The sequence below is a fragment of the Bidens hawaiensis genome, unplaced genomic scaffold, assembly GCF_021521415.1.
Source record: "Bidens hawaiensis isolate Kalapana, Puna unplaced genomic scaffold, B.hawaiensis_p1.1 tig00020121_1, whole genome shotgun sequence".
In the NCBI taxonomy this organism is placed as follows: domain Eukaryota; kingdom Viridiplantae; phylum Streptophyta; class Magnoliopsida; order Asterales; family Asteraceae; genus Bidens; species Bidens hawaiensis.
The window spans coordinates 75,239-89,403 of record NW_027493060.1 but is presented as its reverse complement, the minus strand read 5'-3'; the positions used below and the strand labels follow the sequence as shown (position 1 = coordinate 89,403).

General features: G+C 38.9%; 1 non-coding gene across 1 annotated transcript; it reads left to right on the top strand.

Annotated features, from left to right (window-relative positions):
* The first annotated feature begins 5,783 nt into the window (after positions 1-5,783).
* TRNAQ-CUG (transfer RNA glutamine (anticodon CUG)) lies at positions 5,784-5,855 on the top strand. The gene has a single exon. It is a non-coding gene; the product is annotated as a tRNA-Gln (tRNA).
* Positions 5,856-14,165: the final 8,310 nt, after the last annotated feature.

Sequence of the window (14,165 nt, the reverse complement as noted above, 5' to 3'; positions counted from 1 at the left end):
AAGAGTCTAGATGCAACACTTGAAATTGTTCATAATAGATATTATAATAATAATTAATAAATACATACTTTAAAGCTTTTATTATATTTTTCTTTTAACCTCTGCACCGTTACATATACTTACATTTAAATTGTATTTGTGATCGTAAATGAGTCAAAGCAAAATCATTTATTTATTTTGTGCATTATTATATCTAGCATGTTATGTTGACTTAATTCTTTGAAGAATAACACCTAACTTATATTTATTTAACAGAATTTTTACTTTGTGGTGAGCCATTAAATTTCTCCGCTACCTAGAGATTCGAACCTAGAACCTCTTCAGATGATACCCGTAAGAGAAAACCTCTAGAGATTAGAACCTAGAATTTCTTTAGAGAATACTCATAAGAGAAAACCTTTTGATTAGAGTGCTGATAGCAACACCTAACTTATATACCCATGTGTATTTCTAAATTTCATCTATGTATCCATGAAATTGCTTCAAGTTGTCGTACCTATGAAATCAGTGACCAAGACGAATGTGCGTTATTGATACATGTTTTCACATGTGAAAAAACTATGAAACAACTTCCTATGAAGGTTATTCAATTTGCGCTCCACCAGGGTTTGGCCCCTAAGACCCCCTTACCAAAGGTAATTGTCATGTGGGCTTCACACCCCCTTTGAATTATCGAGATGCATTAGCATTAGAAAATAGAATAGTTTTGATCAAGCGTGTGTTTCTCATATGAATTTAAGTGAATCTCAATTGCCTAAAACATACCAAGGACACTAAAATCACCAATAACATGTCTCCGATTCAAGAAACTTTCACAATTTGTCAATTTATTTCACAGTTTTGTATTTACATAATGAATAACTTTTTGTTATATAAACAGTTAGAAAAACTATAATGTCAAACCCTTGAATATATTATATTACACATAAAAGACACATATGTTTGGAATAAATATATTGAATGCAACTTTTGACAACATAACTTTGAACTAATTATTATTAAGAGACAAAATTCATCTAGAAGCATAACATATATTTATTTTACCACATGTTCATGATTGAAGCATGATACTAATATATTATAGTCCTATACTGATCCATAGAAGTCTACAATTTGTAGTTATAAATTAAAATTGCATTTTAATCTTAACGCATTCAGAAATTTACACAATATTCTAAATGCTTACAATCATAGTCCCTAAAAGGAGACTCAATTTATAAGCTATCTTGGAAACTAGTAGTGGGAGAAACTCGTTGTGACGGTGACATTGACATGATAAAGTACATAAAAATTGTCACATACGTTGTGTTATTAAAAAGTAGCACATCGTAGCGCTAAAAAGATAAGAATGTAAAGTGAATCGTAAAGAGTTGTTGTGTCTCCGTTTTAAATTTCAAAATATGGATAAAAACAATTATAATATATTTAATATATATTCTCGTGTTCATATATACGACCATACCCCGTATTAATCTCACAAGCGTCAAAACTATTGATAGGGTATGAGAAACGTGGATGTACACAAATTATACATGCCTCTATCTTGTAGGATAGTAGCATGTTTTTGAAATAGAACATCAGCTCCAAAAACTATATATGCGCAAGAACGAAGGTTAGAAACATATATTCCTTCACTTGGGAGCTAAACAACAAGAAGCACAAAATAAAATAAAATAAAATAAAAAATAAAAATAAATATTCCTGGAAACAAAATGTTACAATGCAGGTGAAACAAAACTTGCTCTCTGTATATTTGTAAATATCACCTTTCATAATATTTTCTTTGTGAAAAAAAAAAGTAAATAATTGTTTGAAATGCAAGAAACATTTGGTGAATAATTAATGTGACATGTCAGGTCAATTCCTAGGACCAACTGATTGTGTACAAAGTACTCATTTTCAATTTCATTCATTTCTTCTATTATATTAGCCTGCCAGTCACATACATATGCAAACACTTCCAGGATAAGTTTTCATTCAGAGTTTACTCAAGTATATTTACTTGTCTGACATGTTTTATAAACTATTTTGTTATTTTATTATTTAATTTTGATGACACAACACTTATTAACATTGAATATGATCAAAACATTAAACATGGAATCAAATGAAATGGAAGTGTCAGATTGGGAAGTGAGGTGTTGGAATTAAGGCATGTGTCACTCACGTGACGTTGGTTGATCACATGACTGGAATTTAATAAACTTTTTCTAACCCACAAATCTCTTGGTTTGTACTTTGTTTTGCATTAAACTTTATAAAAATCTCACTAAAACTCCCATATAGTTGAGGTGTAACCTTTTAGGTCGGAGGTCTTTGGTTCTAACTTCAAACAAATGAAAAATATTGTATAGTTCATGAGTGAATAAGGATAGATATAACATTTGTTGTTTAAATAAAATAAAAAGCTATACAAGTTTAAGGTTATTTTGTAACTTAATTAGGGATAATCAATAGTGTTACCTTTATTCCTTTACTTGGAAAGATATTCAAAGAGTTATGAGTTATGTTTTATTTTTGTTTTTATGCAGTCTACCATAATCTACTATATTTTATGTTATGTGTCATATAATATCAATATATCATTCACTTTTAGAAAAGTAATTATATTTTTTTCTTACAACTTTTTCTAATTTTTGTGTTTAATTCGGTTCAGCCTTTTATCATAAGTATTTAATAAGCTAATCAATAATTTTTTAGCATAGAATCAATAAATATACACAAATTAATAAAGTTTTATCAATTATGTTTCCTATGAATATTAATTAACTGGTGACACTTTTTTTTTTGATATATTGAAAAATAGATATTTATAAATTAGTTACAATGTATGCTAGTAAATTAATAATATAATGAAAACAAATATGGAAGAAATTATTTTAATCTGATTTTTTTAACTAAATAACAAATTTTATTAGCTAATAATAATACTATCAGGTAGCGTTTGGTATGCAATAATGACAGAGGGAATGGAATGATTCATTGCGTGAGAATGAAAAAAGTGGTGTTTGATTCCTCAATAGAATAGAATCATTACATGGAATCTCATTCCATCAAAACCATTCATTCCCACCTTCCTTCTTTTTTTTTTCATTCTATTCATCCTTCACCCTACTTTCTCAACACCACCACCACCTAACAACCACCACCACAACTACCATCAGCACCACCACTACCTCTGCTGCCACCACCACCGCCTTACCACCAGCGTTACCACCACCGCCGCCGCTGCCAACAATGTCGTCGTAGCCATTGCAATTATTGTCACTGCCGTTGCCTGACCATCACCGCCACCACCACTGTCGTTGCCTGACCACCACCACCACCACCGTACCATACTACCATTGACATCACTACCGATTCTACCACCGCCACCTCTGCCGCCTGACCACCACCACCATTTTCGTTGCTGGAGCTACCAGATGGGAGTGTTTTTATTATTTCTATTTCATTCCTACAATTTTTTTTATACCAAATAACATAAAATAATAATTTATTTTATTCCCATATGTTAACCAAATATGACAAATGAATGTAATGATCCATTTCATTCCCTAGTTCATTCCATTACTTCTCCCATTCCATTCTCCCTTCATTCCATTACCTACAACCAAACATACCCGAAGATTTGTTAAACACTTCTTTACTCATAGAGGTAGTATTTTGTTGAATCATTTAGCATGTATATGAAACCTAACAATAAGTCTCATGGACTATTAAGATGTGTTTTTTCAGTGAATAAAATACACCATACCTCTAATCAATTCAGGATAGCCTTTTAATTGAATCATTAAAAGACATTTTTATTTTTTTTATCATTGATTCGTATCTTTAGAACCTTTAAAATGCGTATGTTCTGTATTTAAAAATCATGAAATTCATTTGTTTATATGTGTAGATCGTGTAGATAACTCAACATCTATGTGACTTGCATATGTTTTTCTAATCACTTTCAGTATTTTTAACACTTATACAGTTATACCAATTTAACTTTTCTCAATACATCTTAATTGGTAGTGAAGGCGTTATTAATACTTGATATGATCATACTAATTTCTAAATTTTTAAGAGTTCTTGACTTGTTACCATATATCTATGATGTTCATCGAACTACTTGGTTTTCAACAAACATCTAAAATAAACACTTATACACTAAAACGATGGCGACCCAAACCAACGCCTTGATATATGAGAACGTTGTGGCAGAGAACGACAATGGTTGAAGTTTGCAATTAGTGACGAGATACATGGTTTTTCTATTTTTTATTTTAATAATTAAGCGATATTTTTTTTTTCATTTCAGGTTCGCGTAATAAAAATTTTACTTTCAATTTTATTATCAACTTAATCATCAACTATTTAGGTATATTATGAAAACTAGTTTTAGAGCCCGTGTTACACACGGGATAATTCAAATTATAAAATTATAAGTAAAACAAATAATTACAAAACGTATATGAAAAAAAGTATTACATCTATGCTTGTATCTATATAATGTGTACATAAATTGATTTTATTTATATCACAAAATGGTTTTTTTAAATGAACTTAATAAAAAAATGTCCGTGCAAAATCATACCCGAGAATGCTTCTTTCTATTGAAAAATTCATTTTCGGTGTCATATATGTATAATTGTAAGAATTTTGGTTATGAACCAATTACGAAAATAAGACTTCTCATACGATAGTAGTTCTAACTACTCAGCCTAAATACAAAAGATGCGTTACCTTTATTGATATATTTATCAATTTACCACCCATCAAAGGAAAGTAGGACATTAAATTGTAACAATGAATGTTCTTCAAGAACTGTGTTTTTCTGAGCTACACCATAGAAAAGATGTTGATAAGTTTCAGAGGGCTTCTCGACTTTGTCATAATGACAACATAAAAAATAACATGTTAACTCATTCAATTTTGTGAATATTTTGTTTTTTTTTAGCATAGTTTTGCATGAAATGCTCCCCATATAACGTTCTGATCACCATTGAATGAAAAATCAATGTTGACATATATAAATATTTGAAATTTGAAAAAAGTTAGGAGTGTTGATAGGCTTGGGGTGGCATGTCGAAAGTGTCGCAATCTTTTCTTAAGTTTTAATAGTTGAGGGAAAAATAGTCAATTTGCCAAATCCTGAACCTTTTGATTATTTCAAAAAATGTCCTTAAAAATAAACTTGAAACCCGAATCATGTTTAAAATTCTAACTTTCATACTTTTGACATTTTAAAGTTAACACTTTGAACCTATAACAAATTTGACGATAAATCTATTTTGCATTCTTAAACTTTTAAAAATACTTAAAATTTTTATTTTTGACCCGTAACAAATTTTGACCTAAATGTAGTTAACTTATACCAAACAATCTATTTACCAACTTTTGACCCATAAAATCAAATTTAATTTCCACAAAAAACCCGAAACAATTTTCATTTGAGAAACATGATTTGTTGTTGATTTTTGGAATTCACCAAGTATTTTGAAATATATAGTAAAATAATATGTTAATATTTATATTTATAAAAATATATAGATATTATATAAATATAGTGTAAAAGGAAAGTGAATTATTATTGATTTATTACATATATTAGGGTATAATAGTTTTGGAGGGAAAAAATTGTGAGAATTAACCAAAACATGACAAGTGTCCCAATTTATTTTACTTTATTAGAATAGGTAGATAAATATGTAAAATGAAATTTACAGAATAAAAACCACATTTATATTGGTTATTGAGTGTAAGTTTTATGAAAACTGATACCAGTTAATAATACATGTGGTCTTATGGTCTAGTGGTTAGGACATTGGACTCTGAATCCAGTAACCCGAGTTCAAATCTCGGTAGGACCTTCTTTTTACCGGTTCTCTCTTATTTTAAATACTTGCAAATGATTTATGTTTGGACTTTGGACTCATTTCATAACTGTGGCCCATTTGTTTAATTATTCTTGAAAATAAAATATTTTTGTAAATTTTAAAGGCCCATTTAAAATTAACAGTTTTATAACAAACGTAATAATAATAAAATCACGTAGCACACTTGCACCCTATCCAAATGGTTTTAACTTTTAAGTATTATACTCAAAGGTAGAGCGTGTTAAATGCATTACATATTCACAACCTACCGAGCAGTTCAATGGTGACACGGTGGGAGATCGGTTGGTGTCAGTCCGGTTCATTACAGTACAATTTGAATTTTTTTAAACTGACCAACCGAAAGTTAAAAAGAAAAACCAAACCGACCGGTTTAGATTGTTTCACTGTTTTAAACCAAACCGTAAACACTTCTATTCGATACTACGATAATAATATGTGAATGAAATATACTTGATAAGCACTGCATTAAGGAATTAAAAGATTAAGTAATTATAATTTGAAAACATATCTAATACAAAGACATGATTATCATCGGTGTAGGCAATTCTCTCAACCGTATAATTATTTCCATAAATTCCAAATGTGATGTACCAATTTTATACCACAAAAAATTAAATAGATATTTTTAGCTATGCATCATTAAGATTTAAGATTACATAATATTGATGGCCCATAAAAATTAGATTTTATGATTTGGTCCCCTTGTCGGCCAAACAATATATTTATGACAAATGCAACGTGTCATCAACACATCTTGGCCCAAATATTTTTTTTTCATTAAAAGAAATTACAAATTAATAAATACTATTTGTTAAATAATATTTCTTGAGATGTTTTGAATATATAATGGAATAGTAAATAAAACCATTTCTTAAATCAACTCATTTTTGACCCAAATCCATTCCGACCTAAACCTGTTCTAACCCAAAACTTGCTCCGACTCGACCCCTTTTCGACCCGAACCTATCCTGATGCAAACTACAACGTTCCGATGCAATAAACTGTGACGAATTATTGTTTTCACAGTTTATTGAACAAGCAGTCCGATGCAAGAATTTCAGATGCACCCAAAGACCCGAACCCAATTTCAGCTTTTGAATCTTATGGGCGCGTGAGTTTACTATAACGAGTCAAAGTAAGTTCAAGCTAAAATGAGTTATTTTCTAATACCAAGTTAACTTACTTGTGTATAATGATTACATGAATAATTTTATTGCAACAGTAATCCAAATCATTGAATAAGTAACTAGGACACCTTTATGTGTAGGCGATTTTTGATTTTCAATCCGTTTAACATGTTCGGTGAAGAAACACTAAGTGACCCCGGCAGATTAAGGATAATCTTAGGGTTAAGTAGATGTTTCCCACGAGGGTTAGGTCCGGCAAAGATGGTTATTCTTCTCAACCTGCAAAACAGACACCGTGAGCTCGTCACTGAGAAGGGGGGGGGGGGGTTCCTCCTTGTGACCACCATCCGGCGTGAGAATCAGACTAGATTGCTCTGAATATAAGTGTATATTAAGAGAAATAGCTAGAGAAGATAAGATAATATCAGATGATATGAGATAATATAAGATAATGATACCTTTCCAAGGTGTTATAGTATTTATAGCCGAAGGTAGGTTTCCAAGCAGGTACAGCCAGCTGTATAATATTCCTTTTCTACCAACTGTGGGCTACGTACGTGCCATGCTGGTGGTTGGTGGGTAGGCAGCGGCTGATAGTGACATGGCCGGCTGTGTACTATTCATTTTCCACCAACTACAGGCTATGTACGTGCCACGATGAGGGTTGTTGGGTAGGCAGCGGCTGATAGTGACATTTTGTACTGGAGCATGCTCCTCCTCGTACTATTGTCGGTGAGCTGTCACCCTGTGATTGGTTCATGGGCTGCTTTGGTCAGATCTTGTCTATTTCGTCCATACCTTGGCAGGTATAGTACAAAAGATCTTCCAGAAGCGTACGGACTGGCTCATTTGGGCGGGAGTATTCTCGCCTTGCTCATTCCTTCTTCAGGTGACATTACTGAATTATTAAGAGTTAGTGCCTTGTGCGTGTAGCCTTACTATTAGTGCGGTAGCCTTCCCTCATGGCTTGTATCCGCAGCTGTGGGAACAGGCGGGGTACTTTACCATTAGGAGGCTTTTCCTGCGGGAACAGCTGGCGTACTATGCGTAAGGTCTTCATCTCTCTGAGCATGGTGGGTCCTGCGGATCCAGTTGGTCTTTGCGCAGACGTCCCTCTTCAAGGTGAGTCTTGCGGGTCCAACTGGGCTCTGCTGGGACCTACCTGTCCCCCCAGTCCATTGTTCTTCTCATGAATTGTTAATAAGTGAGGTGAACTTTTGGACTTAAGCAAGGGGTTTTGAAAAGAGTTTTTAGTTTTAAGGTTTTCCGTGGGGATTCTTCCCGCGGTTTTCCTAATGTCACGTGCAGAAATTCCTGACTTTTCTGCTTGATCTTTGGGTATGATGCGGGTAGGTGTGTAACCTCCTCGCAAGTCAGGAGCGTTGAGTTTCACTTGTGTAGATTCTTCACGAGGTTTTGGTAGTTTTAGACATAGTGATCAATTATGTTAAACAACCAATTCCATCTTGGAGCTTCAAACAATCTAGTTCTCAACGTTCCCGCTATGCGGGGATGTTATTTCCCTTTCCACAAGCATGGCCCAGAAGATCCTTCTTGGTTTCAATTCCCTGCAAGTGCTAAGTATGTGAAGGGTTTCGCCTTGATACTGTACCCGCACTCGTCTTATAGTTTCTTGATTTCCAAGGTATTCTTGGCTTCAATTCCCTGCAAGTGCTAAGTATGTGAATGGTTTCGCCTTGACACTGTACCCGCACTTGTCTTACGGTTTCTTGTTTCCCAAGGTAAGGGGGTATATTCTCTCTTATTTTTGAATCTTTGAATCTTTTTGAAATTCGAAGAGTTGGTGAAAGGATAAGAACAGTCCAAACTGTTGAAGGGACGTTAGCGTCGTCCGACGGTTTCTTCTGACAGTTTCAGGACGTGCAGGAAGTTATGGCGACGTGACAGTATATGGTCATTCCAGACGCTTTTTCAGGCGCGTGGGCGCGAATTTTACGGCACGCGTCCTTTCAACAACTGTTACCAGCTTGCTCTTTCCACGTGTCATAGTTTCATTGCACCTGCGCTTTCTCTCTCCTCCGCATTAAATTCATCGCATTCATTGCGATGAGTATATAAAGGGGGAGAGGGTGTATCTTAATTCACACCTTCACTTCACTCTTCTTCTAAACGATTTCTGGCGAATACTCTAACTTTTCCGTCGAGCATTCTCCTGAAATCGTTCTCTTTCATACCTCCAAAATGTCTTCTACTCATGATCCTGAGGTTACTGCCGAATAGTCCGACGTATACCCTGAGAACCCGATGTCCGCGTCTGACAAGGACGACAAGAGTACTGCTGGCGAGTGCCAGTGTGCTCTCTCTGTCGATCTATACAACTATATCGTCAAGAAGTTCATGCTCGATCCTTACGAGCCTGAGTTTCCGGAGCCTCACCAGACGGTGTATGATGCCCCCAAGGGTAAGATAGGGGTTTATGCCTCATCCTTCATATATGGGAATCTCATATTCCCATTAACGAAGTTCGTATACCGTGTTCTGGAGAAACACGGTGTACATTTGACGGAGGTGCACCCAATGGCGATCGCAAAGGTTCGCCACTTTGAATGGGTGTGCCACATTCTGGGCGTTGAGCCCCGCGTCGACCGCCTGATGACCTTCTATTCCTGGAGGTGCATCCAGGGCTGGTATACCTTGGTCACTCGGATCAAGGGTTTGAAGATCTGCGCTACCGAGCGCAGTCTTCGGTCTTGGAAGCGGGAGTTTTTCTATATCTCCGCTCGCGTCGTCCCCATAGCGATGGCGTTCAAGAACGGGAGAGCACTCCCCAACCTTCACGCCTCCAACTATCAGGAGACTGAATGGTTTACCAAGATCTCCCAGATCCAGACTCTGGTTTACCGCTTTGCGGAGTCTGGGATGGTGATGCTTGGGATGAGCCGGGTATGGAAGGATGCCGGTTCTGGGACGCCGCAAGTACCTATCATCCTTGAATACGGTTTGAATTCTACTCCCTACGGTATGCTCCGTCTTTTTTGCTGATTTAGGGTTTTTCTTCTAACTGTTTCTCTTTTATTTTTAGAGGGAAACAACTTGCAATCGCTTCTGCAACCGCGGGAGACCGGTGGTCCTGCTCGACTGGGTACTCGTGATCTCGACGAGAACGAGTTGCCCATTTTGGAGCAAACGGCGGATAGGTTCGTGGAGGTCTACCCGCCGGGCCACGAGATTTTGAGCGCCACGCGGCCAGGTAAGGGATTCTTTAACCCTCGCCCTCTTCATGCTCAAACCTCTGCTGGAGTTTCCCTAATTTTATCATCTTCTGATGAGGGATCCGCAGATGGGCCTTTCTTCGTGAGGATGAAGAAAGCTGCCGGCGTGAAGGGCAAGGCGAAGGTCGCCTCCACCGCCGATCAGGGAAATCGGTCCGACTCGGAGACCGAAAGTGAGGAGGCGGCGGGGAACCCTGGTGAGACCATTGTCACTGGGGTTGGGACAACTGTCACCTCCGAGCAGCCACGTGTTACGACGGTGACTGGCATGAAGAGGCCAGTTCCTTCGGGTTCGTCCCCGCCCGTCAGAACCTTCAAGATTAAGAAACCCGTAAGTATACTTTTTATTTATCTTACCCGCAATTCTTTCCGCCATTGTTTTTAATATTTTGTTATCTTCATGCAGCGTGGATGCAACCGCATTCCAAAGTGGTGCGGGAAGGAGCAGTTATGGACCCACGACGGTAGGTTTGGTCAACCTACCCGAGGCGATGACCCAGGCAGCTGCGCCTGTTTGCAGTGTTGGTTCAGTTGCTCATCCCGTTGAGGCAACTGTTCCAATTGTGACGTCATCTCCGCCGGCTGTCAGTGCCATCTTCACTGCATCCTTCACTGAGCCGGCGGTGATTTTTTCTGCGGGCTCCTCCGCAGCGGCAGCCACGGTTGTGAGTTCACCTCCAGTGAGTTCACCTCCGATGGTCTCTACCGCGGCGGCTTCAACCGTGCCTCCGGCACCGGCGAATACCTCGTCCCCGGCCGGTTCATCAGGTATGTTCAGGGTTGGGGCTTCTAGCCAATCTCTGCCTCCTTCCAATCTCCCTGACCTCCTGGATGGATATCCCTTAGGTTCGGGTGATGGGTTTGGCGGCTACCGGCCTGTTGTCGACCCTACAGGTGCGTAGGGTTATTTTGGCCTATTATCTTTTTTTTATCATTTTTTCCTAACCGTTTTTTGTTTTTGCAGTTTCGGATTCCAATGAGGTGTATGTTCCACGGTGGAACATCCGCCGGGGAACAACCCTTCGAACGGCTGTGGACTGTGTCGAGTGGGCGCGTCACGCAGCCCCAAGCGGTGCGTTGGGGGAGGCCATGTCTAGCTACCAAGAGGGTAGGCTAACGAATGAGCTCCGAATCCTCCTTGCCCGGATGCAGCCGCGCGTCGAGTTGCTTTGTCGTGAAAATGACAAGTTAAAGACGGCGCGTAGCCTGGAAGTGGCTCAGGCGCGAGCAATCCGGGAGGAGAATAAGAGGCTTGCCGCCATTACTGCAGAGAAGGAGAAAGCCTTCAAGGACCTTGAAGTCGAGGTCCAGGCCAGGCATGAGGCCCGTTCCAAGGCTACCCAAGCTGTTAACGAACAACTTAGGTTGGCTAAGGAAACTGCGCGGAACGCGACCGAGAGGGCCACCAAAGCTGAAGCCATTGCTGAGTCTCTGCGCGCCGAGAATGAGGAGCTTAAAGCCAAACTAGAGAGGCTTCAGCAGGCTCATGATGCTTTGGCTTTAGAAGATGCCAAGAAACTCCAAGAGCTCCTGGACCAGAAGGGTATGCCTGACCGCACTGAGCGTAAGCTGAAGGGCGTTGAAGAGGCTGCTGCTAAGGAAGTGTTGCTTGCCAACCTTAACAAAAATGAAGCCGAACGCGCCCGTGACCAAGCTCAAGCTGCCCTCCAGGAAGCTCTGATCACCAAGGAATGGCTTCTACGAGAAGCGTTGTCGCAGGTATGCGTAGCTTCATAATATCTTTACACTTTTCTTTATACTTAGAAAAGTTTTTGATACATATATATTTTTTTTTATAGGTTGTGCATCGGATCTTCACGAACACATCTTATGACGATGCCATGAGCACAGCTCTCAACGCTTCCCATGAGGATGGGGAAAAGGCTGGTTTCTTGCTTGGTCTGGGGTTTGTTGAGAAGGGCATCCCGCCTTCCAACTTCCCTCTTTATGACGTGGACACTGAAGCTGCTTACGACCAAGCAGTGAACCAGTATGCTGCATTCCCGCATCCGGTGGTGGAGAAGGTGAACGAAATTGCTGCTGCTGATGATGGGCTAACTATTCTCAAGGCTTTCCTTGAACCACCACAGCCAACTGATGGTGCGGGTTCAAGTGGGTTTGGAGGGAGTGGTCCTGAAGTTTGAACCTTGAGACCCCTTCCCACCGTTAGGATAGATTTACGTTTCTGTAGGCGGGTAGATACCTGGCCGTTCTTGTAATGTTTGGATTTTTTATGAAATATAAATGTTTGTGCGGGTGGGACCGTCACTTTCAGTTAATGACTTGCTTTATAAACGTTATATGACTTGCTCATGCATATTATAGTTTAATTTGGCACTTGTTTTGCCTTATAAACAATACATAATTTGCTCATGTATACTTTAGTTTAACTTAGCAATTTTTCAAGTGTTTTGAATAAGTTAACCTTTCGACGCGTGGTTGTCAATAGGTTAGTGTTCATTTTCCTCTATCATGATTGTGCGGGTAGGACCGTCACTTTCACTTAGGATGACCAAACTTCACCTATAACTGACCTGCGTGAAGGTTTTCCTCATCTTTTTAGACATTTTCTAAGTGTTTTGAATAAGTTAACCTTTCGATGCGTGGTTGTCAATAGGTTAATGTTCAGTTTCCTCTATCATGATTGTGCGGGTAGGACCGTCACTTACATTTAGTGGGATGACCAAACTTCACCCATAACTGACCTGCGTGAAGGTTTTCCTCATCTTTTCCTTAGAAATTTTTACCGTTTTTTTGTGTTTATGCGGGTTTTGCCGCCTTCCACACGCAACGACTTACTTTCCCACTTATTTATGCGGTGAATACCGGCATATCAGTGTGGTCAGATCATAAGTAAATGTAAGACTATCAGCGTCAATGCGATAAGGAGAATCATTTCCATTAGAAGTGGCTCAAGGCCTTTTCTTTACAAGTTTGGAATTGATCTACATGCAGCATGTGTAATTGAGCTCCTTTCCATGTTCTTGGGATGGGGGTGCCATCGAGCCTTTCGAGCCGATATGCGCCTGGTTCGGAATCTCGTTGTTTACGCAGTATGTAGTCTCCAACATTGAAGCTGCAGTTTCATTCGTGTTTTCCCCAACTGGGGTTCTACACGCATTAGCCTGCTTAGCGTCCATTACGCCACGAGGTGTGTGAGTTTCCCATCTCTGACAAATGCTTCGACGACGTCCTTCAAGGATACGCATTCCTCCGTGGTGTGGCCTTTTGTCCTGTGGAAGTCACAGGATTTGCTTTGATCAGCGTTTAGACGTTGTCGGATTATTGGAGCCTCTGGCCATGGGAGCCTTTCGGTGGCAAATATCTCGGTGACGCTTTTGGTGAGTGGCGTCCATCTGGAGTTCCGGTTCGACGACTGCATGTTATCCCTTCCGCCTAACCGAGGGTGCGAGCCGGATGAGGTGTCAAAGTTTACCCTTGACTGCCAAATACCAAGCTTCCTCTTTTTGTTTTGTCGGGCGGTAAGGACGTTGTTTTCTCTTATTTTTTGAGTGTAGAGGTTTGTGCTCTGGGGAAGATCTCTACCCAGTTGCTTTTCCGTTTCCGCGAAGCGTTTAGCTGCTGTCATGATGGCATCCCACGTGGATGGCATGCCATCTTTACCCGTCAAGGTGCGGATGAGCTCTGGGTCTTCCGCGCCCTGAATGAAAGCAGCGCGAACAAGATCTTCGCTAATAGTGCCCAGACTTAGCTTCTTTGAATTGAACAGTAATCCAAATCATTGAATAAGTAACTAGGACACCTTTATGTGTAGGCGATTTTTGATTTTCAATCCGTTTAACATGTTCGGCTATTTGGCTAATTATTTTGGAAAGTAACCCGTTTGAGGTAAAACATAACCCAAATGGCTTGTTCGTAAGTAATAGATCGAATTTAACTTGATATACATAGCGATGTTAGTT